The 27,485-nt window shown below is 46.0% G+C and overlaps 1 protein-coding gene across 2 annotated transcripts in view; it reads left to right on the top strand.

Annotated features, from left to right (window-relative positions):
* Window positions 1-4,841: 4,841 nt before the first annotated feature.
* The window catches only part of LOC136632408 (CMP-N-acetylneuraminate-beta-galactosamide-alpha-2,3-sialyltransferase 4-like), a 169,255-nt gene continuing 146,611 nt past the window's right edge, over window positions 4,842-27,485 (top strand). For both annotated transcript variants that reach the window (XM_066607262.1, XM_066607260.1), the window contains exon 1: window positions 4,842-4,926. The gene's annotated coding sequence lies outside the window, so the exon portion shown is untranslated. The remainder of the gene's footprint in view (window positions 4,927-27,485) is intronic.

The raw sequence follows: 27,485 nt of genomic DNA, 5'->3' as shown, positions 1-27,485 counted from the left end.
ATCACTCCGCAGGCACCTGGCACATGGGAAACTCTGACCTGAGGCATCACGGCAAAAACACAGCGAAGAACAAAGGGAACTTCTTACAAGACTGATATCAGCAGCTCCAGGCATTGCTGTTGTAAAGTTTTCCTAAGGCCACTTTCCCACGACAGAGAAAATCGCGCAAAATTTGTGTATTGCGAGACGCACAAATCTCGCACGAATATGAACCCGATTCTTTTGAATGGAGTCATATACTATATCTTTTTGCATTCCTTAGAATGCATCATCGGTTGTTTTTAAGGGGACAGGAAAACGTATTGCACAGCGTGTGATGTGTACGCGAGTGCGACATGATTTTCTGGGGATCCGTGGTCACAGCTGGAAGCCATGCTGGAGGATTGCTACTGATGCGAGGTGTTTTTAAAGAAAACTGCAGGTACCTCGCACGTTCACATTTCCCAGCCCGCTATCACGCTCGGCCGTGTGTAGGAAGCCTCAGGGTGCCTTCACACTGGCGATCGCGATATCGCTGCATTTGTTTTTTACGTGAATGTCAATAGGACTTTCTAATGTTAAAAATGCATTGCGATTTGCATGCGATGCGTTTTTAACATTAGAAAGTACTACTGACTTTCGCATGAAAACAATGCAGCAAAATCGCTTGAGAAAACGCCAGTGTGAAGGTGTCCTGAGGGTGTTCCACACGGGCAAAAAAAATCACATGATTTCGCCTAATGCGAGAGTCAGTAAGAAAGCAGATTATGAAACCAATAATTGCCTTCCCATCTGCGATGTTGAGAGAATAAAAAAATTGCAGCATGCGCTAACTTTCTGCAACGTGCGATTTTTAATATATATATTTTTTTTAATCTCCCATGTTTCTCTATGGAGCCTCCTTTTTATCATATTGCAACGCAGCAAACATGCATTGCAATGCGGTTTTAACATTAGAAGGTCCCATTTTACTTTTGCGTTAAAAAACCCGCAATTTTCTTGCACAATTTTAATGTGGGCCGCAGCGAAGTGAGATTATACTACAAAAAAAATCATTGCTGACACCCAAAAATCGCGATCGCCGTAATTTTCTTGTGGCAAAATCGCGATCGCAGTTTGAAAGTGGTGCTTTCACACATTGCTTGCATCAAAATCTACATTGCTAATGTGCTAATTTGATGCGGAACGTCCACTGAGACCTGAAGATTTTGCTGTGAAATTCGCAGACCCCGAAACATTGTTGCAGAATAATTCCGCCCAAGTGACAACTTCACACGGCCGAGCGCCATATCGGCCCGTAAATCATCAACCAATTTCGCGCTCACCAACATGCATTTTCCCTGTAGATTCGAGGCATTTTTTTCTCAAAACCGCCTTGCATCACTTCGGGGGAGTCACAACCCTCCAGCGCGGCTGTGAAGCCGACCTCGGGGACCTTTCACACGGGACGGAATATCCTGCAACAGTATTGCGGAACATGCCGTCCCAGGACTCCGCACCCAAATCCATACAGCTAACTGTGGATTTTGATTTGAAATTACAGGCAGAATTCTGCAATTTTCAATTCCGCACGTTAGCAGTGAGCATGTTGGTGGTGAATATTCCGCAGCAGCGCCCATTCCCCAACGCTGTTGCAGAATATTCCGTGCCGTGTGAAAGGTCCCTTAGTCCAAGGACCCAAACCCCACAGCCTTGGTATCAGGTCTGTGCCTCCTGTGTGTCAGATCCACTCTCCACAGGAATGTCCGGGTATTTTAGGGTGAATTAGTAAGAAGAGTGGCAGAACTTCAAATTGGACTGTCATGTGTGAGTGGTCGTGCTGAGTGCACTCACTGCTGCCAGGACTGTGGATTATCAGACAAGGAGACGTTTTAATGAGCTCTTGGCAGCAGTCCTGCGCCCCTGGTTCTCACACAGATAAGACGTGCCGCCCCCAGCTCCGGGCAGCACATCCTGGATACAGCTGTTGGCACAGGGAACACCGATCTTCTGCCCATAATCCCGTAACAAGGTACCCATAGCGCAACACATTAACCCTCTACATTCCAGCAGTCAGAAACCATGCACCCCTCAATGGCAGAATAACCTATAGAATTAGAGTTGGACACAGATGTCAGAAATAACTGGAAGAAAGTGATCTAGTGTAAATCAGTCTATCAACATCATGATCCGTATATATCCACCCATCACTTCTTCTCAGGGCAGGAGGGTCTGATGTGGTGCAGGACTCCAGGCTTTGGACAGTGTAACCTGTCTACTGGGATTTTGATTTCTCAGACATTTTTGGCAGCACCTGTCCCCGGCCCCATCTGTGCTCTGTATAAACAAGCAGCTCTTTGTCTGTTCTGCGCAGAGCTCCATGGCCCCCCCCTTGGAGGAGCTCAGAGGAGAATGTTCCGACCCCTTGTCCTCTTGTACAGTAACACTAATTTCCCAGCGCTGTACCTGCCGGGACGCCTGACACCTGTCATCTGTGACCTTACTGACTCCTGGTACCCACTGGACCGGGACGGTGACAGCGCTAGGCCTTTATCATGGATATTGCATTACCCAACTCTTCAGATAATCCAGAGTAAATCTCTGTCCTGGACTCATCCTCTCTTAGGGACCTTGCACACGTGCAGAATATTTCCGCGAGATGCACCCAGAGACGTAGCTTAGTCTGCTGCTGCGGATTTTGGCTCCAGAACCGCTATTTATACATGCAGAATTTTCTGCGTCTCTAGATGCATCTTGTAGAAATATCCCACAGATGTGTGAACGGTCCTTAAGGTGTTAACATTCTCTGCAGCTATCTCATAGTATTATTCAATGGCCACCATTCCCACTCCACCAAGCATTATCATTCAGCTTTCCCAAACCCCTGAATGACAGGCAGCATGTTCTATAATGCACTAGTTAATCTCCAGCTTCCATCACCTCTAGTTTCTGTGTTCATGCGGCTGTTAATTTCCTGGTGACAGCCTCCGGGACAATGGTCACCCCCGAAGTCATAACTTCCTATGTTTTCATTGGACATTAAAGGCATTCAGTGGTTAAGGAAATCCGCTCACTCGCTATCGGCTCCTCCTAATGGAATGTTACATAGTATCACCCGCACATACGTGTGGAGCTGTTCCCATAGACCTGCAAATTATCTGATGCATTCCACACATTTTTAACCCTTTGTTGCTCACATATCCAGCTATGTACAACTGAAAGCTGTGATGTCGGTGCTTCCTGTGATGTCTCTGTACGCCATACTGAGGTTTTCCACGCAAGTGATGTTCGTGCCCCAGTCTCCAGTATTGGCTGTGCTTCCTGCAATGATGTTTGTACCCCTATACCTGTGATCTATGTGCCCCTGTCCAGTGGTGTATGTGTGCTCTCCCTTCCTGTAGTGTCTGTAACTCCCCTTGCAGTGATGTCGCTCTCCTTCTACAGCTGCTGCTCCTCCAGTGATGTCAGTTGCCCCATCGATCAGTGGTTTGCGAATCCCGGTATTAACTCTTTGCAATTCAATTTTGGATTCAGGGTTTCCTAGGGGTTTTTCTCTTTCTGCGATTATACAATGGCGCTGTCTGCTGGCTAGAGTCAGTACTGAGGTATTGGACATGCTGGAGAGGACTCCGACAACATAGCGGCCAGTAATATACAGTAAGAATACCCGGGCGGACGTCTTCCAACATCGGAAGCTGTACAGCCTTTAATCAGAATGTCTTTAGACATCAGACAGTGGATTGGAAAGGGTTAATAGTGAATCCCTTCAGCAGTAATGTGTGCGTCTCCAATTATGTCTGTATGATTCCTCCACTAAGGTCTATGCCCCCTCTCAAGGTGTCCCTGACCCCCACTGATGTTTGTGTTCCTCTCTCCTCTTGCGTCTTTACCTTACCAGTAGTGATATCTGTGCGCACCCTCCAATGATGTTTCTGTGCCCCCTCTAGTGAAGTTTGTTCCCCCCTCCAGTGATGTCTATGTCCTCTCTTACAGTGATGCCTATGTTGTTCTCTATTCATATCTGTGCCCCTCCAGTGATGTTTCTGTGCCCCCTCCAGTGGTATCTCTGCCTCCCTCTAGTGATATCTGTGTCCCCCCTCTGTTGACATCTGCCCCCTCGCCAGTGATATTTGGACCCTCCCTCCAGTGATATTTCTTCCCCCCCCCCAGTGATGTGTTCCCCTCTCCAGTGATATCTGTACCCCCTCTCCAGTGATATTTGGACCCTCCCTCCAGTGATATTTCTCCCCCCCCCCCCCCCCCCCCAGTGATGTGTTCCCCTCTCCAGTGATATCTGTACACTCTCTCCAGTGATCTCTGGACCCTCCCTCCGGTGATATCTATGCCCCTCACCAATGTTATCTGTACCCCCTCTCTAGAGATATCTGCCCCCCCTGCAATCATATCTGTCCCCTCCAGTGATATTTGTTCCCCCTCTAGTGAGATCTCCTCCCCTCCGATGATGTCTGTCCCCTTTCCAGTGATATCTGAACCCCCTTTCCAGTGATATCTGGACCCTCCATCCAGTGAGATTTGCTCCCCCCAGTGATATCCGTACCCCTGCCAGTGATATCTGGACCCTCCCTCCAGTGATATCTATCCCCCTCATCAATGATATCTGTACCCCCTCTCTAGTGATATCTGTGTCCTCTCCAGTGATATGTCTCCTGCAGTGATATCTGTCTCCCACCCTCCAGTGATATCTGTCCCCTCTTCAGGGATAGCTGTCTCCCCCCTTTAGTGATATGTCTCGCCATTCAAGTGATATCTGTCTCTCCCCTTTAGTGATATCTGTCTTCCCCCTCCCCAGTGCTATCTGTTTCCCCCTCCTTTTTCTGACCATGCTGTCATTATTATCAGCCCCCCTCCTCCTCCTCCGGTCTCCTCCCCCGGAGCTGCCGAGCTCTGTACCCTCCTCCGGGCTGCCCAGTCTTCAGGCACCGAGTACCGGGGAGGACAGCGGCGCCGGTGAGTACCCTGCCGAGCACAGAATAATGGAGGCTGGAGCCTGGCACTGCCCGCTGCCCATTGTTGTGCCAGGCGGCAGCAGGATGCGGCGCATCTCCCATCCCCGCCGTCAGCATCCCGGCGGAGGGCTGTATCAGACAGACCACCCTGCACGTCTGCTGCAGACCACCCTGCTGCCTGCTACCTGTAATGTCAGGTGACCCCGCAGGGGGGGAGAGAGACCCGGGTGTAAGGGGGCGAACTGTCCTCCCAGTGTCTGCAGATGTGTGTGCTGTCTATGTGTGGAGGCATGTGTGCAGCATTACTGTACTGTGTGTGTATGTATTTATATATATATATATATATATATGTTACATGTGTGCTGTATATATATGTGGGGCTATGTGTATAAATGTATGTATTTAGACTGTAAGCTCTTCGGGCTAGCTCTTCTATCACATGTAGGGAGCAGTTGATAAATAAGAACAAATATATAAAGCAAGCAGCCAGGTGGGGTCCGGTGTATAGCGGGTGGGATCCGGTGTATAGCGGGTGGGATCCGGTGTATAGCGGGTTGGCACGGGGCATCTATGTGTAGCGGTGGCGTCTCCTGCGGTGCTGCGTCCGATGTGCGAGCATCACTCTTTGTCTTTACATCCTGTTGAAAGGTTCTGTCCAAATTCATCATTAAAGAGGTTTTTTATCACTAAAGGACAGGTGGAGGGAACACTCAGAGGGGCTACATGTACCCGGACCCCTGCATGAGGCGGAGCCTCCATTATGGAGTCAGAAGTGGTTATGGCAATGACACAACTACCCAGCAATAAAGCCCCTGGCATGGATAACCTACTGGTAGAGCTATTGCTGCCAGTACCAGTGAAACCCTTCACAGCGCTGTGCCAGGCAGTATGGGCATCCACACAGTGGCCACAGGACTGGAAGAGATCTGTCTTATGGCTCCTTCACATTGGCCATCACAATATTGACACAAGAAAATCTCAACTTTGCTCCTGAGATGTCTGAGCGGCACTGATGCTTTTTCTTGCAAAAACATCGCTGCAGCTTGCGTTTTTCTCGCAATAGACAATAGGAGTTTCTAATGTTAAGAACGCATCGCACGAAAATTGCAAGTGCTTCATCGACTACATCAAGGCCTTTGACTGTGTTGGCCATAACAAGCTATGGTAGGCGCTACGAGAGCTGGGCGTATCGGCACATCTAGTCAAGCTGATAAAATCACTTTATACCAATCAGGAAGCCACTATGAGAACACAGTATGGGGGCACAAATTGGTGTGGGGTCAGCAAAGGCGTCCGACAGGGCTGCATCCTCTCACCATGCTTGCTTAACCTATATGTGGAAGTTATGTAAAGAATGGACCTAGATGAATTGAATTGGAAACTGGGGTGAAAATAGGTGGAAGAAACATCAACAATCTCCGTTTTACGGATGACACAACTCTGCTTACAGAAGCAGGTCTGAAGCAGCTGATATGTAATATTAAGACTGTAAGTGAAAAAATGGCCCTCTACCTGAATCTAAAGAGAGCAAATATGAATTTATGCCAGAGATAAAACATAGGATAGCATTGGGTTGAAGCGCAATGCTAAACATGGACAAAGTAGGGATATTGGCAACTAAACGCAGGATAGTGCAAATCACCGTTTACCCCATAGCCATGTATGGGTGTGAAAGCTGGACTGCGAGAAAAGCTGATAGAAGGAGGATTGATGCTTTTGAGTAGTGGTGCTGGCGGAAGCTGCCGTGTATGCCCTGGATGGCGAGAGTAACAAACAGAAAAGTCTTGAATCGTATAAGACCCGATATATCACTGGAGGGGAAGATGACCGGACTCAGACTCACGGATTTTGGCCATGCAGAGTCGCTAGAAGAATCCATAAAGTTTGGACAGATCAGTGGCAAAAAAAAAACCCCGGCTGCCAAAGGACACGATGACTAATACTGTCACAGCGGATACTGGCATGGATTTCACACAACTGAAAGAAGAGGCGCAAAACCGAAAAACATGGAGGGAGCTCGCCTTTGGGGTGCCTGTCCACGGATGTGATTTTGTCGGCGGTAAACCGCCGGCGAATCACGCCGGCCGAAGCTTTCCATGGCATTGCTATGGAAAGCGCCGGCTCATGTCCACAAGCAGAGAAGCATTGCGATTCTCCGCTCGCGGCGAGCAATTCGCATCATGCTGCGAATTGCCACGATTTTCCTCGGTCAGCATATCTATCAGATTAGGCTGACCGGTGGAGACTCGTGTGCGGCTCTTGCTCCCGGGACTTCGCAATGCCCGTGGACAGGGGGCCTTAGGGTCGTCGGCGGTTGTGAACACCTAAACGGATAACAATAACCAGCACTAAAAAGTTTTGGAGGCAGGTTATAATGTACAATAGCCACAACGCCTTCCCAATGGCCTTCCCTGTCTAGCCCCACTGCTCCAGTCCACACCGGTCCGATCTTGGAAGTGACTTAGTGGTCACGTACCATTCAATGGTCACGTGAATACTCAGCCAGTCACAGACACTGAGTGCGTCTGTGTATGGATGGCACATGGCCACTAAGGCCGGCGATTGGTTGAGCGGTTGCGTGAGCGATGAACAGGATGACTGCTACAGTTGCTTCTGGCACCAGACGGAGGAGGCCATCAGAAAAGTCAATATGGCTTTTTTTTTCTGTTTTCTAGCATTATCTGTCTCTGAATTTTTTTTTTTTTATGTCAAAAATCCTTTTAAATCAGGACATGAAAATAGTGCGCTGCTTGTGTTTGTCCTGTTTAAATGGGTTGTTCCAAGGTACAAATCTATTCCCTAGGGAATAAGTGGGTTTCCTACATCTAGGACCCTTACCAAGCACAAGGTCGGAGGTCAAGTGTCCTCCCATATGGATGGAGATGTAGTCGAAGAGAAGCCAACTACAGCACTCAGCTGGCAGATTATAGATGATTGGAGCAGCTCACAATCTCGACCATCACTCCATTTATTTTAGGGTACACAAGTCCCCCATTCTGCCAACGGTAGGAACCCCACTTGACACTCAACTCCTGCCCTGTGGAAAGGGAATAAATTTAAATCTTGGGGCAACCCCTTTAAGAACAAGATCCAGATTGACCTTTTTGTAGCTAAAACAGGATCAATGAAACAGGACAGGCTTACTGTTGCATCCAGTTTTGAAGGTACCTTTATGAAACAGCACCTTTCAACAGTATGCAAATCCATGATGTGAACGAGGCTGCCAGGGAAACCATATCCAGTATCTGCAGTGTATGTGGTATGTACAGGATATGTGGTGTATTCATTATACAGTGTGTTTAGTATATGTAATGTATGCACCGTGTTCGGAATGTGTTGTATCCAGTGTATGTGGTGTATCTTGTATATACGTTAAATCTAGTATATACATTGCATCTAGTATATATAGTGTATACTGTATATTCCCTTTATGCAGTAATTAGTTTTATCCAGTGTAGACAGCGAATATGCACTTTGTGTGTGCAATGTATGCTGAGTATGTGAAGTTACCAGTGTATGCAGGATCTTCCAGTGTATTCAGTATATTAGCGTATTCCTTATATGCAGGTTTTGTGGTGTAGACAGTATATACAGTATTTTCAATGGTTTTACTATAAAGGGTAGTACAGTATATTCAGTAATAGTGTATTCAGTATGCAATGTGTGCAGGGTTCAGTATATGTTGGCTAATAAGTATATTGGCTGCATGCTATGTTCAGTATATGCAGTGTAATGTAGGGTATTCAGTATGTGTTGTGTATCCAATATATGCTATGTTTAGAATATGCAACATCAGGCCGGGCTCACACGACTGGATTCCTATTGTAGAATCCGCAGCATAACACAACTATTCAAAAGCATGTAAATTCACTTTTTCGCTCACACTCACAGATACAAATTGCGTATTCCGCGAGTGGAGGAAAAAAAAATCGCAGCATGCTCTATTTTGCTGCGGACTCTGCATGGATGGCCTCCATTGAAGTCAATGGAGGCTGTCCGACCCACATCCCATACGCATGCGGAATTTTGCATGTTGTGTAATGAGTGTATCATGTATAGCGTACAGTATATACAATATATCCAGCGTCAGTATATTGCATGTTGTGTAATGAGTGTATCATATATATATATAGAGTACAGTATATAGAATATATCCAGTGTGTCCATATATTGCATGTTGTGTAATGTGTATCATGTATAGAGTACAGTATATACAATATATCCAGTGTGTCCGTATATTGCATGTTGTGTAATGAGTGTATCATATATATAGAGTACAGTATATAGACTATATCCAGTGTGTCCGTATAGTGCATGTTGTGTAATGAGTGTATCGTATATAGAGTACAGTATATACAATATATCCAGCGTCAGTATATTGCATGTTGTGTAATGAGTGTATCATGTATAGCGTACAGTGTATATACAATATATCCAGCGTCAGTATATTGCATGTTGTGTAATGAGTGTATCATATATATATATATATAGAGTACAGTATATAGACTATATCCAGTGTGTCCGTATAGTGCATGTTGTGCAATGAGTATATCATGTGCATGCAGTGTGTGGGGCTTAGAAGGGAATAATATGAGCAGTAGTGATAACGGCCCTCCGCCCATCCTGTACCCTGCTGATAACCCCAGACTTGGCTCTTCTGGTATGGCGGGTGGTGAGGATCTTACAAGTGCAGCCCCCATCCCTGGGATCCACATACTGTAATGTTCCAATGCCCGGACAATCATCATGAACTTATTACCGCTTCGCGGCTTTACAGATGTGAGGGGCGGTCTGCAGAATGCAGGGGCTGCCGAGGGGGAATAATGATGAGAATGTGAAAATACTAAAATATATTATTATTAATAACAGCAAATACAGTTGAAAGTAAGTGATATAATAAAATGTGATCTAATTATAATGCAAAAAGTACAGTAAAATACCCCGATGCGTGTGCAAAAATACGCTGCGCTGAGGCGTGTGCAGAAAAGCGTACACTCATGTGAAGAGCTCTAAAGAGCTTTAGTTTTTCTGGAAGATCTTTCATTCCCAAAAGATTTTTCTTTGAGGAGCGATGACAGAAAGATCGTCTTGTTCGAAATCCTTGAGGCTGTGGGGAAACGAAATGACTCATTCCCACCGCCGTATGCGTAAATGCTGTTCGGATCACGCAGCGTATGACCGCCGGTGGTCAGCCGGCTATCACCTCATATAGCAGCAATTGTGGACTGCGTATGACAGCGTATTTCACGCACGCATGCTCCATTTCAGTACGGTTCCCGCGCAGACGGCTTCTATCAAAGTCAATGGAAGCCATCCGTTCTGTAGCCCGTCCGCATTTAACGGGCCGCGGATTCCGTGGGAAAGCAGAAGTTTGAAGAAAATACAAAAAACTCAACTGCACAAGTGCAATTTTGTACAGTTCATCACGGCAATTATTTGCAAGATTTTGTTTCTTTCACTGAGAACAAAACATCAATATTTCTGGGAAGCCTTGCTTGGACAGCACTCTTTAGGTCGGGTCACAGCGTTGTGATAAGGACTTTTGACTTGGCCATTCCACAAAACAAACCTTCTATTGCAACCATTCTAGAACTGATAACTTGTGCGCTCCAGGTCATTATCCTGTTGCATCACCCAGCGTCTCTTCAGCTCAAGGTCACGGGCGGCTGCTCTCACGTTTTCATACACTTTAGGTCCGTATTACACGGAACGATTATCGTTCAAAAAAATTGTTGGAACGTGCGAATTCTTAAGATATCGGTGTAAAGTCAGTGCAAACACGGCCAACGCTTAAATGGCGAACAAGAGTTCATGTTCCGCAGGCATAAAAATAATTCTCTCACACGTCATTGCGTGTGAACAGGGATTGTTTAAGCCGCTTCACCCATTCATGGGTTGTTAACATGCACATATTTTCTCTGCGCATTTCGGTCACGCAAAAAAAACTACAGCCTGCTCTGCTTTACTGCAATTTGCGAATACGCACCGAAAGTCCCCATAGAAGTCAATGGGGATGCGCAAATGCGTGAAAAAGAACACATCTTGAACTCATTACTCTAACTAGCCATTTCAATGGCTGGGAACATCGTTGCGCAATTTTGCACACAAAAGGTACAGTAAAATAGGCCAATGTGCATTCTGCGAAAATGTGGCGCTCGTTTGTGCGCAAACAGCACTCGCTCACGTGAAGTCGGCCTGGTACAGAGAACGACTAAACGATTTATGGGCACGAGTAAATAATATCATCGTTGGCTCGTGCGACCGATACATTGCTCTGTGTAGAAGGAGCCTTACATTTCATTCTTTCCTCCTGACATCCAGGCCCTCAGCAGCCCCAAACCATGAAGATCCCTCCACCCGGCTTCACAGTTTTTGGGAGGAGGTTTTGGTGTTGAGTGTTTTTTTTTCCTCTAGAGATTTGCATTGGTGCTAAGAAGTCAACTTCTGCCTCATCTGCCCATAGCACCTTGATATATGGTGGAGCAACTAGGAGGTCTTGGACAACCTTCAGACAAGATGCAATCATTTTTTTCCTAGACAACAGCGGCTTCTTTCTTGGCGCCCTTCCATGAATATCGTTCTTGGCCAGTGTTTTTCTAATAGTGGACACATGAAGAGAGGCTTTTGCACTTCATAGAGTCTTCTGTAGGTCTTCCACTGTTATCCTTGGGTTCTTTCTCACCTCTTCCGGGATTGTCCATTGTACTCTTGGAGTTATCGTTACAGGGCAGCCAGTCCTACGGTAGTGAGACCAGCAGCAGTACTAAATACTCTCTATTTGTAGGTTTGCCTAACACTCTTGTTCTTAGCGGTTCTTTGGTAGCCACTTCCAACTTCATGCATCTCTTTACCACGATTTCTGAGGTCTTCTGAAAGTTGTTTGGAGGAAGGCATGGTTGATCCAAACCAATCTTGAGAAGAACAGATTTGTTAATTATTGCTCTTGTTCTGTGTCCACTTATCATACCTGGCAGAGCATGGCTTCGCTATCTAGAATATTCTATATGTTATTCTACAGGATGTTGCACCGTTTCAGGGTTCATCTGCAGAGCATGATACATCGAAGTCCCCCCCCCACCCCCCACCCCACCCCCTCGCTTCCCCACCAACTTTCCTAATCTCTCTCTTAAGAGAGATAATTTCCTGACAACATTGTATTACAGGAACTGCGCATATCTTCACCGTTTCTAGATCTGCAGCAAGTAAAATATTTTTTACAATCTTTCCCATAATTAAAAATGTTTTTGGTGGCACTACAACTCCCAACATCTTTGAGTTACAACCAACATAGCTATTGTTCATTCCCATGGGTGGAATAGTGTGAAGTGTCTGCCATATGAGACAGTTGTCATTTACACATAGAATTGCATGTTACATATAAAGGCCCATACACACAACGATTATCGCTCCAAATTCGTCCAAATGATGGCATATGAGAGATAATCATTGCGTGTAAATGCTGCCATTGTTTACTTTTCGGTGGAATGATGATTTTAAGGTGAGTTTAAAATCCATCGTTCAGCCGGAGAGAGATAACAGGGACCGCACACTGTGTTCTGCACAGGAGTCGGAGATTACATTGTATTCTGCCGACAGCTCGTGCAAAACAATGGAGCTGTGTGCAGAGCTCAGACCACATGCTAGGCTCTGCAAACAGCTCCCGGAGGCCCCTTTACACGCAAATGAAGCTGATAAAGTGTTAGAGGACAAAACGATTGCTAAAACTGTCAATCTTTCAATCGTTTGAACGATTGTCTTTGCGTGTAAATGGGCCTTGAGACAGTGGGGACTCACTATGTGGCAGCACACTCTGCAGTACCGAACCACAGTTGTGTTATTCTTGATTTCTTTTATTATTTTCCAACTTTTTACTAAGTAATCCCCGTAGGGTGTGTATTAGAGATGAGCGAATGTACTCGGTAAGGCCGATTTCGCAGTCGAGCACCGTGATTTTCGAGTACTTCACTACTCGGGTGAAAAGATTCGGGGGGCGCTGTGGGTGAGCGGGGGCTGCAGAGGGGAGTGGGGGGGAGAGGGAGAGAGCTCCCCCCTGTTCCGCGCTGCTACCCCCCGCTCCACCACGCCTCGCCCCCCGCGACCCCCGAATCTTTTCACCCGAGTACGGAAGTACTCGAAAATCGGGGGGCTCGATTGCGAAATTGGCCTTACCGAGTACGTTCGCTCATCTCAAGTGTGTATACTTTTGCATGTAGACACAGCTTAGTTTCGGGCTGAGCTGTCCCCATTATAGCTGACACTCAAAAATCGAGTGAACAAAAATGAAAAGAAGAAAAGAAATGTAAGCTAATTTAAGAAATACTGCAAGCATGTATAAACTTTTGCAGAAAGTCCTGGCTAAAAAAATCGTCCATTTAGTATAAGTAGCCCCTATGGAGATCTATGTGACTCAGTGGTTATAGTATACACAGAAACCTTGTGCAGCCTCATTTTGCAATCATGTGTTCTATTTTACTATCTGCCGCTTCTATTTGTACTCAAGTTATAAGAGAAGGGAAGAAAAAACGGAGTTATAAATGGCTTTATGCGGGCTGAGAAATGTTTCAGATGCCTCCGATCAGTAAGAATCTGAACGCTTGCCATTCAGTGTAAATGCGCATGACTGAATGTCGTACGATAAATTCATTAGTTGTTCAGTTTCTGCATGTATAAAAGCTGAACAACGGATCGCGCCTTATAAACAGGCAGTCGCCTATCTACGAAGCACTGCCTGTTTACTGTGAATGGAGATGGACGGGCCGGAACGATCCCCAGCTCGCTCCGCCTCCATTCACTGGTGATGATTGTTCGATCTGATGAATCAGGAAGAAGATTCTGCTGTCGAGAAGTAGCGGAGTTTACGAGTTATTACTGCAGTTCATAAAAGTTTTATATCCTATAAAGACTTAGTTGAAACTAAACACAAGCAATAAACCCGCTTCTGATATAAACACATCGGGCATAAAACTTCACACCTGTAAGGCCCAATGTCCACAGGCGGATTTTAATTATAAAATCCACAGGTGTCTCCCGTGTGGGAGATCCGCGTCCATAGGGATGCATTAGCATCCGCAGGGCAATTTAAAGCATGCGGATGTGTTTTTTGTTTTTTTTGTTCTGCCGTTCAGGATCCCGCCGAGCTGCTGTTGCAGTGTATGCAGTAGGAAGCAAAGAGCGCCATACATTGTGTAGTGGCACAGCATGGTATTGCAGGCACTGTTCCTCTTGAAGAGTACGGAGCTCTCTGCTTCCTGCTCCATAATCCGTAACAGCAGCCCAGCAAATGGCAGATTGGCTGAGGTCCCGAGCAGTGGATCCCCACTGATCAGCTTTTGATGACCTCTCCAGAGTTATCAGTTTTTTTGTTTTAGGAACCTCTAACATGGGCAGAATTGTTTTGCCACACGCACCAGAATTTGCCATCATGCGGAACATTGCGCATCAAAATTGCATGTCTAATTTGTGTATTTGATGTGAAACTGAAAATGGCTTAATTCTGCTGGCAATTCTGCATTAAAATTCGCATTTAGACATGCAGATGTTAGGCTCATTTTACACGGGTGATTGCGATCTTGCCACAAGAAAATTGCAACAAAAATCGCATCTTTGTTCCCGTGAATTTTTTTGTAAGCATCGTGTTACACAGGATGATTGTTGGGCACTTCGGTGGCTGAGAGTCGTCCTAGGGATTATCACTTGTGCTTTCACACATTATCGCTCTGTAAAGGGTGGCTAAGTGGGCCGGAGGTCTCTTCCGGCGGCCGCCTCCACAGTAAACAGGCAGTCATTCGCAGATGGACAACTGCCTGATTACTTGGACCGATTGTCATTTGATTTTTATGCATAAACTGAATGACAAACAAGAAGCAAACAAATTATGGTTCCTCGTTCAGTCGCAGACACAATCCAGCGAGAATCCAGACGATCGTCGTTCTGTGAAGAAGGGCCTTTACTGATATCACTAATTCTAGCAGTAATAGAATTACATTGGGATCAAATATGAGGGTTATGCGCCATTTACATGGGACGATTGTCGATCACAATTCCTGCAAGCCAACAAATTTGAGCGATAATCGTGCGTTGTAAATGCACAGAAATTGCTCACTATTTGTTCGCAGGTTTCAAGCTAACTTTTCAGTCCGCTTACAAACCATCGCAGGCTTGTGGTTCTGTGTAAATGCTTCCTGCCCCGCGTCACATAGAAAGTGAAGCACTGAGGCTAGTTGCATACGGGCGATCACGATTTTGCCGTGAGAAAATCATGGCAAAATTGCGTCTTTTTTTCCCCACGATATTTGAGCGTCAGTGCTGCTTTTTATCCCCAAATCATTGCTGACGCTTGCGTTTTTATCGCGATTTTTTTTTTTTTTTAAGCGTTTACCCGACTGTTGGGCCATGTAAAAGGGCCATCACTTATCCTAGGGCTTGTTCACACCAGGTTTTGGTGTACGTCTTGGGGTTCCATTTGCATCCATTACAAAACAAATAAGGAATCCCCAAAGGCTGTGAACACTTTTACACGCAGACACATTTTAGTTTAGTTGTTCCTGGCTTCTATTGTGATTTTCCCCTCCTAGCATCCAGACACACGGGTTGTGGATTAGATCTCCAGTAATGCCGCCGGCGCTGTCAGGTGTGCGACACGCAGATAATGCCGGCAGGGAGGATAATGTATGTTCTCATGTAGCTGGCACTAATGGAGCTGATTGGTCTCCGCTTGAACATTGGAAGCCTATGGTTTCATCCTGGGGTTTCATCCGAATCCTGTTTGATGGTACCTGGAGATGTAATCTGAAATGTGGGGTGAACAAACCTTTATGCTAACAGCTATTCCATCTATTACTGCTAACCGCCGTCCTCTATATCAGAGAAGTGAGGTAGTCACAGCCCCGCCCCCTATTATTGACATCACTGAATATAATAACATTGTGATAAGACTTGTGACAGTAACCACAACCCCATCTACTACTGCCGACAACCATCTCCTATATTATGACATTTTATGGCCGAGATGGGAAAACCCATCCCTCTGTTACTGACCACCTGTTGATAATGGCCGAGCGCTTCAGCCCAGCGCTGTTTCCATAGGTCCTATTCACTTCCATGAGAGTTACGCAAACAGCGCTGGGCTGAAGCCCTCGGGTGGGCAGTAACTATCAGCAGTTTCGCATCTTGGTTATGAAAAACTGAGATGGGAATATTCCTTTAAGGCCTCATGCCCACGGCCAGATCAGAATCCCACTGCGAAATAGCGCACCCCCCAGAGAACCCATACTTACCTGTCCGTATCTGTGGCGAGTGTCTCGCCCGGTGAGCCGGCACACAATGCAGTGCATGACATGGATTCCTGCGATGCTTCCGCTGTGCCCACTGCATGGAATATCGCGGGATGCATGGATTACATTGACTGCAATGGAAGTTGTCCATGCGATTTTCCGCACACAATAGATCCTGCTGCGATTCTCCTCAGCGAGCGGAAAGTCACGGTTGATTTCTGCTCATGGGCAAGGGAGAATCTTGTAACACAGCATGTCCATGGACGGACATTGCTGCAGAATTCATGGCGGGCATCTGGCCGTGAATTCCGCAGCGATAATCCATCCATGGGCATTAACCCTAAGTCACCCCAGGGTACAGAACAATGACATTTGTTTTAGGGGCCTTCACACTTGCAATCGCTATATTGCTTCGTTTTTTTTAATGCAAATGTCAGTAGGACTTTCTAATGTTAAAAACGCATTGCACAAAGTCGTAAGTTTGTGTTTTGTGATTTTTGCGCAATGCGTTTTTAACATCAGAAAGTCCTATTGACATTTGCGTTAGAAAAATGCAGCGATATCGCTATCACAAGTGGAAAGGCACCCTTAGTAATACAATTTTATGATGTTTGGCGGTTCTGTCTTCACGCAGTTCATGTTCTAGTGCTATACATTTCAGGATAGGACATTTTTACTTTGCAAGAGGAAACAGACTTAGGCCTCATGGTCAAGGGGAAATTATATTTAGCAAATCTGCGCGTTAAAAAAAACGCAAATCCGTATCCCCATAGGAAAGCATTAACCATCCGCAGTTAATGAAATAGCAGTGGATGGTATTTTAGGTGATTTGCGGATTTCACACACGTGAAAAAAACCCGCCACATGCTTCATTTTAGTGCGGATGACGCATGCCAGGAGCAGTTCACTGAGCTCCCGCCCCCTCTCCGCCCCTCGGCACTATTTGCAATGGGAGGAGGCTGGACGGGGCAGAGCTAAGTCCTGGAACTTAGCTCCGCCCCATCCAGCCTCCTCCAAGTCCTGGAACTTAGCCCCGCCTTCTCTCATTGCAAATAGTGCAGAGGGGCGGAGAGGGGGCGGGAGCTCAGTGCACTGCTCCTGGCTCTTCCAGCCTCCTCCCCCTACAAAGAGGGACGCCGTATATCAGCTGGCGTGAATACCCGGACGATATACGGTTGTCTGAATAAGCCCTTATGCTGGGTTCCCACAGGACAGAAATCTCGCCAAATGTCTGCAGCAGGACCGCACACAAAATTTCTGCAAGATTTCTGTAGCAGAGTGGCTGCTTCAAAACCCGCACAATTTGGCGCATTTTGAAGCGTTCTTTCAGCCTTTATTCCGCTGTGGAAATCTCTCCCTATAGAGAGAAGAGCCTGCAGCCAAAACGGTGATACAATTGACAGGTTGCAGATTTGAATTTCATGCGGCATGTCAAATTTTCGCATGGCTTGTCTGCAGTAGACTCGGCAGCGTATGAATGAGATTTTTGCAAATCTCGTCCACTTTGCTGCTCAGTCTCAAGTTTAAAAATACATGTGGAATTTCCATGTGAAAAGTCTGCCGCGATTTCTTCCCAATGTGAAACCAGCCTTAGGGCTCCTGCACACTGGGCTCTTTCACAAGGAAACCGCCTTGCTTCCCTGCAGGGGTTCCCTTCATCTCCGCCATGGCTGTCACAGCCCCGGCAGGGGATTGCAATCTTCTCCCATTGTTTTCGTTGGGGCCAGCGCTGCTATTGCTAGCCTCATTGAGAACATGTGGAAACCGCTAGATGCACCCTTGCGGGGATTCCCTTCATCCCTATCACAGCTGTCACAGCCGCAGCAGGAGATTGCGGTGTTCGCCACTGTTTTCAATAGGGCCCCCATTGAGAACAAGGTGAAGCCCCTGGATATGACAGCCTCGCATCACTGCGGGGCTGAAGGAATCCCCTGCTGCAGCTGTCACAGCCGCAGCAACGGATCGCAGTCTTTTCCCATTGCTTTCAATGGGGCTGGCATTGGAAACAATGGGCGATATCACAAAAACAATGAACATGCTGTGATTTTTTTTTTTTTTTTCACGCAGCATCGCAGAAGTGAAAATATCACAAATGAGAATGAAACCATTGAAAATCATTGGTTTCGTAATCATGCGTTTTCACTCACTCTCCCATCTCCCATCCCATTTAAAAAAAAAAAAAAAAGCACTGCGCATGCGCCGGGTGTGTCAGCTGGCGCTCCCGGACAGATCTGCCGGGTGCGTCGGACGGCGCCCCCGGACACATCCGCTGTTCGGAAGAAAGAAGATCCGGCCAGCACAGAGAGGTAAGAATCTGTCTTTATGTCCATGGCCCTAGGCACGCACGGATTCTGCAGCGGGATTCAGCAGTGGAATCCGTGCATGAACGTGGACTTGAGGCTTTAGGCTGGGTTCACACAGGGCGGATTTGCCGCGGCAATTCCGTGCGGAATTTCGCTGCGGCAAATCCCCGCATGCGGCCGCTAATCCCGGGATTAGCCAGCCATGTGGATGAGATTTCTCAGAAATCCGCTGCGACTAAGCCGGCAGAAGCCGCCACTGCGGCGCAGATTTGCCGACTGCAGCATGTTCATTTTTTTTTTTTACACTGCGTCCGCGCTCTCCTCTATGGGAGCGCCGGCTGCAGCGGAAGAGCGAGCGGCCGGGCCGCTTCAAAACCGCCACGTGTTTCGCCCGGCGGAAATCTTGCGGTTTTTCGCTGCGGCCAAACCGCGGGATTTCCGTCGGGAATCCGCCCCATGAGTACCCAGCCTTAAGGGAGCTCACACCTGTGTAAGGGCTCAGTTCAAGACTCTCTCAGTTCTGTTTTTGGATGAGAGAAACTGAAATAAAAGTGAAAAAAAACCCTGTTTCTTTGAAGTAAACATCGCGCAGTCAGCAGCCTTAGTTTTCCGTAAAAATAAAAAAACTGAATGGAAGCAAACAGAAGTCTTTCGGTTTGCTTTCGTTTGTTTTTTTTTTTTGTTTTTTTAAACCACATTGAAATCAATGGGGGGAAAAGTTGATTCGTTTTGTTTAAGGTTTTATATCGGTTTCTCTCGTCCAAAAATGGAGCAGAGACGGAAATCCCTAACTGACCCTAACACGGGTGTGACAGCAGTCTTATTAAAGGCAGTAACTGCACCTTAGAAAACTTCTAAAAAGTTCTGAGCACTTTTCAATCTTAGGAAATGTGTCATTTCCTGATATAAGCGTAGAGGCTTCTGTTGATATGAAAGTCCTCAGCGCTGTACACAGCCCTGGGACTGAGGGCCGCATGCTGTCTGTAAGGTGAAGGTGTGATGCTCCAGGGGCCCCTTAGAGCACAGCTACAGGTGTGACACCGCTACTGATTTTAACTCTAATCACTATTCACTTTTTTCCTCAGCTAGGCAGTCCTATACAATTGTTTATCCTGATCTCTTTATGAATAGAATGTCAGAACTGCAGTAAAGACTGACATGTAGGCAGAGCAGTAGTAGAGCAAGGTGAGTTTAACTTGCATAACAGAACCTATATCAAGGCCATGAGGTAGAATGGGTGACTACACCTGTGGATAGAGTACATTAGTAGTATTAGTATAATTGATGTTTGCATTGTTCCACATGGACAGTTCTAGGCTGATTGTTCTAGTCTGCCAGGCTGCGGTGGCCCCGTGTCCTGCTGGCTGCCACTTATCAGCCGCTTCTGTTTACACGATTCATCACAGCATTTTATATCCCTATGCAAATGCTGTTATCAGCAGTCACTGCCCTTATCTTATCTCCACAGATACAAGGCTGAGGACTGGCATGGAGGATGCCACCTGCTTTGGTTTATTACATTGGATGGATACAAAGTAGTCACATAGTTAGTGTTTGTTTAACAGTAAAGGAATTTCCCATTGTTTGTAAATACATTTGAATTCTCATAAGATGAAAAGTTCTGAAACTTTCTCATATACGGTTTTACTGGTTACAAGATTGCTTCTCCATTGCTTTCACACAGGAGCCATAACTACTCACTGAATGGAGGCAAAGTGCGCCTCCCACCTCCATCCAGAGTGAACAGGCAGGCAGTCATACATGAGCGACTGCCTGTTTCCACAGGCCAACAGTCTCTCGGTTTTTATAGGTGAGCTAAAAACTGAGCTACTCCAACAAGTAAGTGATTTTCAATCACTCGCCCTGTTATGTCCTGTGTTGTCACTGCCTACTGTGACCTGTAATCGCTCTTTTGAGCAATTCCTTGGGTGACTGTCAACCCATGTAAAAGCACTGTAAGGCCTCATTCACACGAACATCATTTTAGCGCTCCTACAGATGCCCTAAAAAATAGCTAACGAAACAAAAATCCACGTGAGTTTAACATGACTGGCTGCGGTGTCTTGCAGTGCACTGACGCCGCAGCCCCAAGATGAAGGGAGTCCCAGCGGGGATGTTAAACTCCCTCCCCCTCCTTTTGCCGGACTCCTCACATAAACTCCCTTAGGAGACTATGAAGTCGTTGGCGTTGTACCATCAAAAGATAGGACAAGTCTCGGTGTCAAAAAAATTGCGCCTATGTCCTATCTTTTGATGCGCAATTTTTTTTTTAGGCGTGTCAAAAAATTGTTTGTCTGAAAGAACGTTCTTTTAGATGCAACTTTTTGATGCACCTACTCTGCATCAAAATGAAGCTCGTGTGAAAGAGGCCGGGTTTCACACCTTCGTCCAAGGTTCCGCTTTCCTGCTGCGTTTGGGGAATTTTCCTCCAGTAATTTGTGCTGGACCTATGGCAGAACCTCCTACTGGAGCTTCCATTGCAGATGTAAAACCACCCTATTACTTCCCACAGCTGAGGCTTTGCTAGACTTGTAGCCAGTGTAGACAATCCTCCCTGAGATGAACTGCCTGGACTCTGATACATTGTAGCAACCTTATCAGTACAGAAAACATGTCCTGCTTCTGTGTTTAGCTCATAAGGATTGTCTACACTGATAACAGTATATTGTGTAACAAACCCGTAGGCCGGTGTCACATGGGCGGAAGCGCATCTATTCGCGTGATAACCTTTGCGTTTTAGCGTGCATATGTGCGTGTTTTAGGGCGCCTGCACATGAGCGGAAATTACGCGGCGGGATTTCTGCCGCTGCAAGCCTGCACAGGATTGCATAAACAAACGCAATCCTATGCAGACGGCCGTGGTATGGCCGCGCGAAATCTCGCGTGGCAAACAAACCGCGGCATGTCCTATTTCTGCGAGCCCCGCACAGAAACGTCACTCACCCGCCGCCGGCTGCGGTCTGCGTATGCGCCGGCAAGCCGGCACATCAAACAGCCGCGGGCGCGGGTAAGTACGTGCTGCTCTCTGCAGGTGCTCGGTCGGGTCCCGCGGCGAGAATCCTCGCCACCGGATCCGACCCGCCCGTCTGCAGGCGGCCTTACTGTATTTTTTGCATGAGCAAACCGTGTGTATTTGCCCGTGCAAAAAAAGCACGCTCCCATTGATTGCAATGGGCAATTAGTGTAATTAGTTCAATATGTGCCATTTTCCTGCACACATACACAGGAAAATAGAGCATGCTATGTATTTTTTTGCATGAAAGAAATGCGCGCTCAAAATACGCACATGTGGGCGAACCTATTGAAATCAATGGGTTCTATGCACTGCATATTGCGCGTGCAAATATACCCATGTGACAAGTATTAGAGGTGTACTGTAAAGGTTGAGAGGACATGTTGGGAGTTGTAGTTACGTGAAGCTATAACTGCTGATTACTTATCTTAGGATTGGGGAGTGTGAGGAGAATCGTGGAATATTTGAGTCGGCGTTGGAATTTCAATTCCTAACTTGCAATCAGGAAAGTTTGATGTTTGACACTTTCTCTCCCTCTGAGAATGTAAACAGATGATTTCATATTTTGCTCTATTCCTGGCAGGTTGCTGATCGGGCGTTGTCCTAATCTGGCGGCTGCCGCTTGTACCTGCCGCACCGCCGCTGTGTGGATCACATTGTCTTTTTAATCCTTTGACTATGGAAACTTTTACAGCTGGAAACGTCTTTCATGTAGTATAAAAGGCTGGATGGCTGCGGCTGATTCCCGCATTCAGAAGGATCTTTATTCTGTTTTCTTTATAGGGCCTGGCCGCAGTTCAGACAGAATTCCAAAATAGACACAAAATTTTCAGATACGGTAATAACGAGCGCAACTTCCTGGCAGACGGCACAAAAAAGAAAGTGACAGCATGATGAAATCTGCCTTTATACTGAGCCAGCTGGTTATATTAATGGGGGATTAGCCGCTGCTCAGTGTCAGTCTGGGGCATCTAGAGCCCACCAGTATAATTAATTCTGACGGCCCACCTTAAGGAAATAGTAAATGTTCTGAACTGTATTGTACATGTAACTAGTGGTGGGGTTTTCCATAGAAGTACTGGGTTTAGGATGTATTGGGGGAAACGTAATCTAATAGAAGATATTCAGTAGCGCGGTCTGCAGTTTTGCTTGTGCTGACCCGGCATAAGGCCACTTTCAGACTGGAGGATTTTTTCTCTGTATTAGGTCTGTGTTGAAGGGAAGGTAATACAGAGCTAACGTTAATCTAGAGGGCGAATCACATGGCCGTATTTTTATTGCCATTTTTCGAAAATGCAGCATGATCTTTTTTTTTTTTCTTATTTGCCTTCGCATTTATATCCTTTTTTGCCGGGGAAATACGGATCAGGAGACAAATACAGATGAAAACATGATGACAAATGAATATAATGTCTTTTGAAACACGTCCATAATACAGATCCATATTACAGATTATACACATTATGCTTAGACATAACTTTATACACATCACACATCTATGCTGTATACAGCATATGCACAACTACAACACACTTATGACAATTACCTATTATGCTCAGACTAGAATCTTCATCATGTGGTTTCCACATTTCACGACTGGCAGCAGCCGTTGTAACGTGGTGACTGGGGAATGATTAATCCATGCTGACACCGGCCGTTTCATCAATACAGGAGGGGAAGCGCACCCACCCACCTGGGCCTGCAGTATTACCGGCTGGCTCATTTACACTACAGGCCAGGCTGGCAGCAGGCTTTCCCTCCTGGACCTGATGCTTCTGCTCTTCTCACATTTTCATGGCAGCCACCCACCTGGAGTTCCACCAGCTACCTGATGGGTTAGTGGCGGTTCACACTTCTGGTGCCTTTTATCTCCAAGGGCAATTTAGGATGAGATTGCATTTTAACCTATGTGTCTGCCCCTTGTTTCCACCAGAGACATGTTAAATTGTGCAAAGCAGCGACATCTTCAATAACGATCTAAACGTGTTATTATATACTAATATTAAGAATAAGTTACTATTTGGTAAAAAGTCAATAATCTTTTTTCCCAGCTCTTTGATCACTAGATAGTATGACCCTATTGTAGATACAAGAATGAAGTGAGGGCATGCATCCAGACATTCCAGGACAATTGATCTCTCAGGGAACAATTCGTGATAGGGTGACAAGGCACCGCCTGCTTCCACTTGGTTTTTAAAAGTATTTTGGTTTATTCCATTGGATGGATACAAAGTAGTCACATATTTAGTGTTTGTCTTCTCTTACTTTAATTTTTTGTAAATATATTTTGATCCTCATAAGATGAAAAGTTCTAAAACTTTCTCATAGACAGTCTCACCTGTTTCAAGATCTCTGCTTGCTTTCTGTGGAAACACTTGTAAACATCTCTTGATTAAAAATCCACCCTACCCTAAGTGTACCTTTACATGCGCTCAAGCGCCTGACAGCCATCCTATGGATCATTGGTCCTGTGCTTTAACACAGGAGCCATAATTACTCACTACATGTAGGGGGAGCGAGCTGGAGATCTCTCCCGGCTGCTCACCTCCATTCATAGTAAACAGGCAGTCGTTCATAGATGATCTAGTGCCTGTTACCACAGGCCAAAGGTCAGCTAAAATCCAAGCTACTCCGATAAGTGAGTTACTTCCCCTCGGGTCCCATGTTTACACAGCCGACAGTGACATGTAATCACTCAATGACGAACAAGTTCTCTACTGTAAGAGCAGACACTCTATGGAGTTCTCTACTGTAAGAGTAGTCACTATGGAGTTCTCTACTGTAGGAGCAGTCACTCTATGGAGCTCTCTACTGTAAGAGCAGTCTCTCTATGGAGCTCTCTACTGTAAGAGCAGTCTCTCTATGGAGTTCTCTACGGTAAGAGCAGTCTCTCTATGGAGTTCTCTACGGTAAGAGCAGTCTCTCTATGGAGTTCTCTACGGTAAGAGCAGTCTCTCTATGGAGTTCTCTACGGTAAGAGCAGTCTCTCTATGGAGTTCTCTACGGTAAGAGCAGTCTCTCTATGGAGTTCTCTACGGTAAGAGCAGTCACTCTATGGAGTTCTCTACGGTAAGAGCAGTCACTCTATGGAGTTCTCTACGGTAAGAGCTGTCACTCTGTGGAGCTCTCTACTGTAAAAGCAGTCACATTGGAGCTCTCTACTGTAAAAGCAGTCACATTGGAGCTCTGTACTGCAGCTCATGCTACAGAACTCTCTACTGTAAGAGCAGTCACTCTATGGAGCTTTCTACTGTAACAGCTGTCCCTCCATGGAGTTCTCTACTGTAAGAGCAGTCACATTGGAGCGCTCTACTGTAAAGCCGCCTTTACACATGGTGGAAATGCAGTGGAATTTCCGCTGGCGGAATCTTTGAGGAAATTCCGCAGCATATACAGTACAAGCCATGCGGAGGGGATTTTGAAAATCTCCTTTACATGGAGCAAAAAAATTCCACAATGATTCTGCAGTGTTTTTGAAAAATGTTGCGGATACCAAATCAGTTCACAGTATGCTGTGGAATTTAACCCCTGATATATATCCCCAATTTCGCAATATAAAATATGGCTAAATCCACACCAGTTAAGTACAAATTTGCTGCGGGTTTTCCACTGCAGAGAGCCTGCAGCGAATACATCATGTAGGAAGGCAGCCACACTATGGAGAAGCTTTCTTCAGTAAGAGAATTTACACTAAGGCGCTCTCTACAGTTTATCACAGTATAGAGCAATTCTCCAAGGTGTTTGGGTCTTTTAGTTAGGGAGTCCCTTTAAAAAGGGTCTGGGCATATGGAGGGATATAACCTCATATGATATCTGTAGTAGTTGCTGGTGATGGGTCATTGATCCTGAGATCTGGAAGGACTTGAAGTTACCCTAGTGCTAGGAGGGTGACTAGTAGGTGTTGGGCCTTCTTGCCCTATGATGGGACTGGGGTGGTATGGTGCATCCTGAAATGCGACTGGGGTAGTTGTGCTACAGCTGGGATGGGTCTGTGGGGATCCCTCTTCTCTTGTTTGCACCCCTATTTTTGGGATGGGTTCCTGGCAGTCACAGAATTCCTAAATATTCTAATCGCTCTCACGTCTCTGCGCTGGGCTTCTGACATACAGGGATTAGCATAAGCAATATCTTGCAGCAGCCTTCCTTGCACGGAGCCTCTGCTCTCCTCGGTTGACTCCAACACAGTGTGTGGTGGCCGCAGATCTGGAGATGACATCATGCACATCTGGATGACATGACACAGGGAGGGGCTGACGAGATTGCCAGCGCTGATCTGTGTGCCTGGAACCCACTATTATAGGACAACAGTGCAGTAAAAGAAACAGTGGATACCCTGAAATTCGGGGGGTTCTTTCTCATGATCCCTGTGACTCCTTATGAATAAACGGTTTGGCTGTGACCTAAAATAAGAGAAGTAACTTTGTAATATCAACCTTGTTTCTATTTTGCTGTTTTTTTTGTTTTTTTTTGCGGTGCTCTGGATGCAGTGTAAAGAATGAAGGTTTTCATTCCTTGGTACACTTATGGATCTGTAATTCTGTTCCCTCCAGTATTCATCTACCATGACATGTTGGGACTTATAGTCAACAACAGATGGAACAGTATAGACTGGAGATAAAGTGTACGTATCTAGAGAATCTTGGTAATTCTCCATTCTTTACACTGCAGGCTGTATTCACAGAAATTGGGAATGGTGGTTTATATGACAAACTGACTCTTTTTTTCGTCATTCGTCGCACTGGTTGGATTTCTCTTAGGGCACTTTCACACAACCATATGCATTTTTCTGTTTGCCCGTATGCGCCATAAAATCGCATGAATGAAGAATTGTTGTGATTGAGTCCTGAACTTTAGCCATCGATCGGCAGAAATCCTTAGAATGACCACTAATGCCGAGTAACACCGAGTAACTCCCTCCCCCCTCCCTTTTTTTGCCTGCTTCCTGCGTATCTCGGCAAAAGTTTTGGCAAGACCTATCTTTTAACGTGGTGTATAAAATTGGCAACTGAAGACGGTCGCCGATGCGGCTAAATGACTGCGTATATACTGTATAGTTGTGTGAATAAGGCCCTAATCTATGGCCAGACGTTGATTTATTTCATGGCTCATGTTGCCTCCTCTCACCTGACATTCATGGCCTTTCTTTGGACATTTGCTGGCTGATCTACATGCACAGTGCTTTACTGCCCCTTACTCTGGTTTTCCTCTCCAGGCTAAGCTAATAGTTTTCCTTCTTCTCTTCTGGACTTTCCTTCCTAAGCCAATGGCTGCCTTCTCTGCGGAAATCCGATGAAGCTAGCTCGCATAGTAAGGGCAGATGAAAGGGCCTAGGGAGTCCATGTACCTTAGACTAAAGTTAATGAAAATGGATGATTTCACCTTAAATGACTGTTCGTGAAATTGAACAACGAACGATTGTTTTAGCTGGAAGATGATAGACCGTCATCATCTGGAAAGAAGTCGGACGTGCTTCGACATTTCCAGGCAGTGATCAGACAAAAGATCTTTTGTTTTCACGAATGATCTTCCATCAATGAACAATCTTCCTTTAGAAGGACGTTCACAGAAAGATCGTTTGTTTGGCCAGTTCAGAACAACTTTAATGCCCAATATGGACCATAGCTGCATCTGGCCGAACCAGGCAATTGTTTGTTCAACGGTTACTCAGGTATCAACCTACTTCTGTCTAGTGTGCATGGCCAGCTTTAGTCCTTCCCAGTGGGATTGATTGTGGACTGGTGGGGGGTTATTGTTCTTTCATAGACTTTGGGTACTTTTGCACAAAGGTCAGATAGTTGCTTGAATAATTGCTCAAATGAGTGTTTAGGGGCGACTGTTGGATGTGCTAAAAACCAAGCGACGTGTCGGCCCATTTAAGCCGGCAGTTGTCCATGTATGAACTACTGCCGGTTTGCTTTGAGAGGAGGTGGGCAGCCGGAGGAGATCTCTGGCTGCGTCACCTCCATCCAGT

The sequence above is a fragment of the Eleutherodactylus coqui genome, chromosome 6 (genome assembly GCF_035609145.1).
Source record: "Eleutherodactylus coqui strain aEleCoq1 chromosome 6, aEleCoq1.hap1, whole genome shotgun sequence".
In the NCBI taxonomy this organism is placed as follows: Eukaryota; Metazoa; Chordata; class Amphibia; order Anura; family Eleutherodactylidae; genus Eleutherodactylus; species Eleutherodactylus coqui.
Note: the sequence above shows the minus strand (reverse complement) of the source record. Positions and strands in the feature narration are given on the sequence as shown.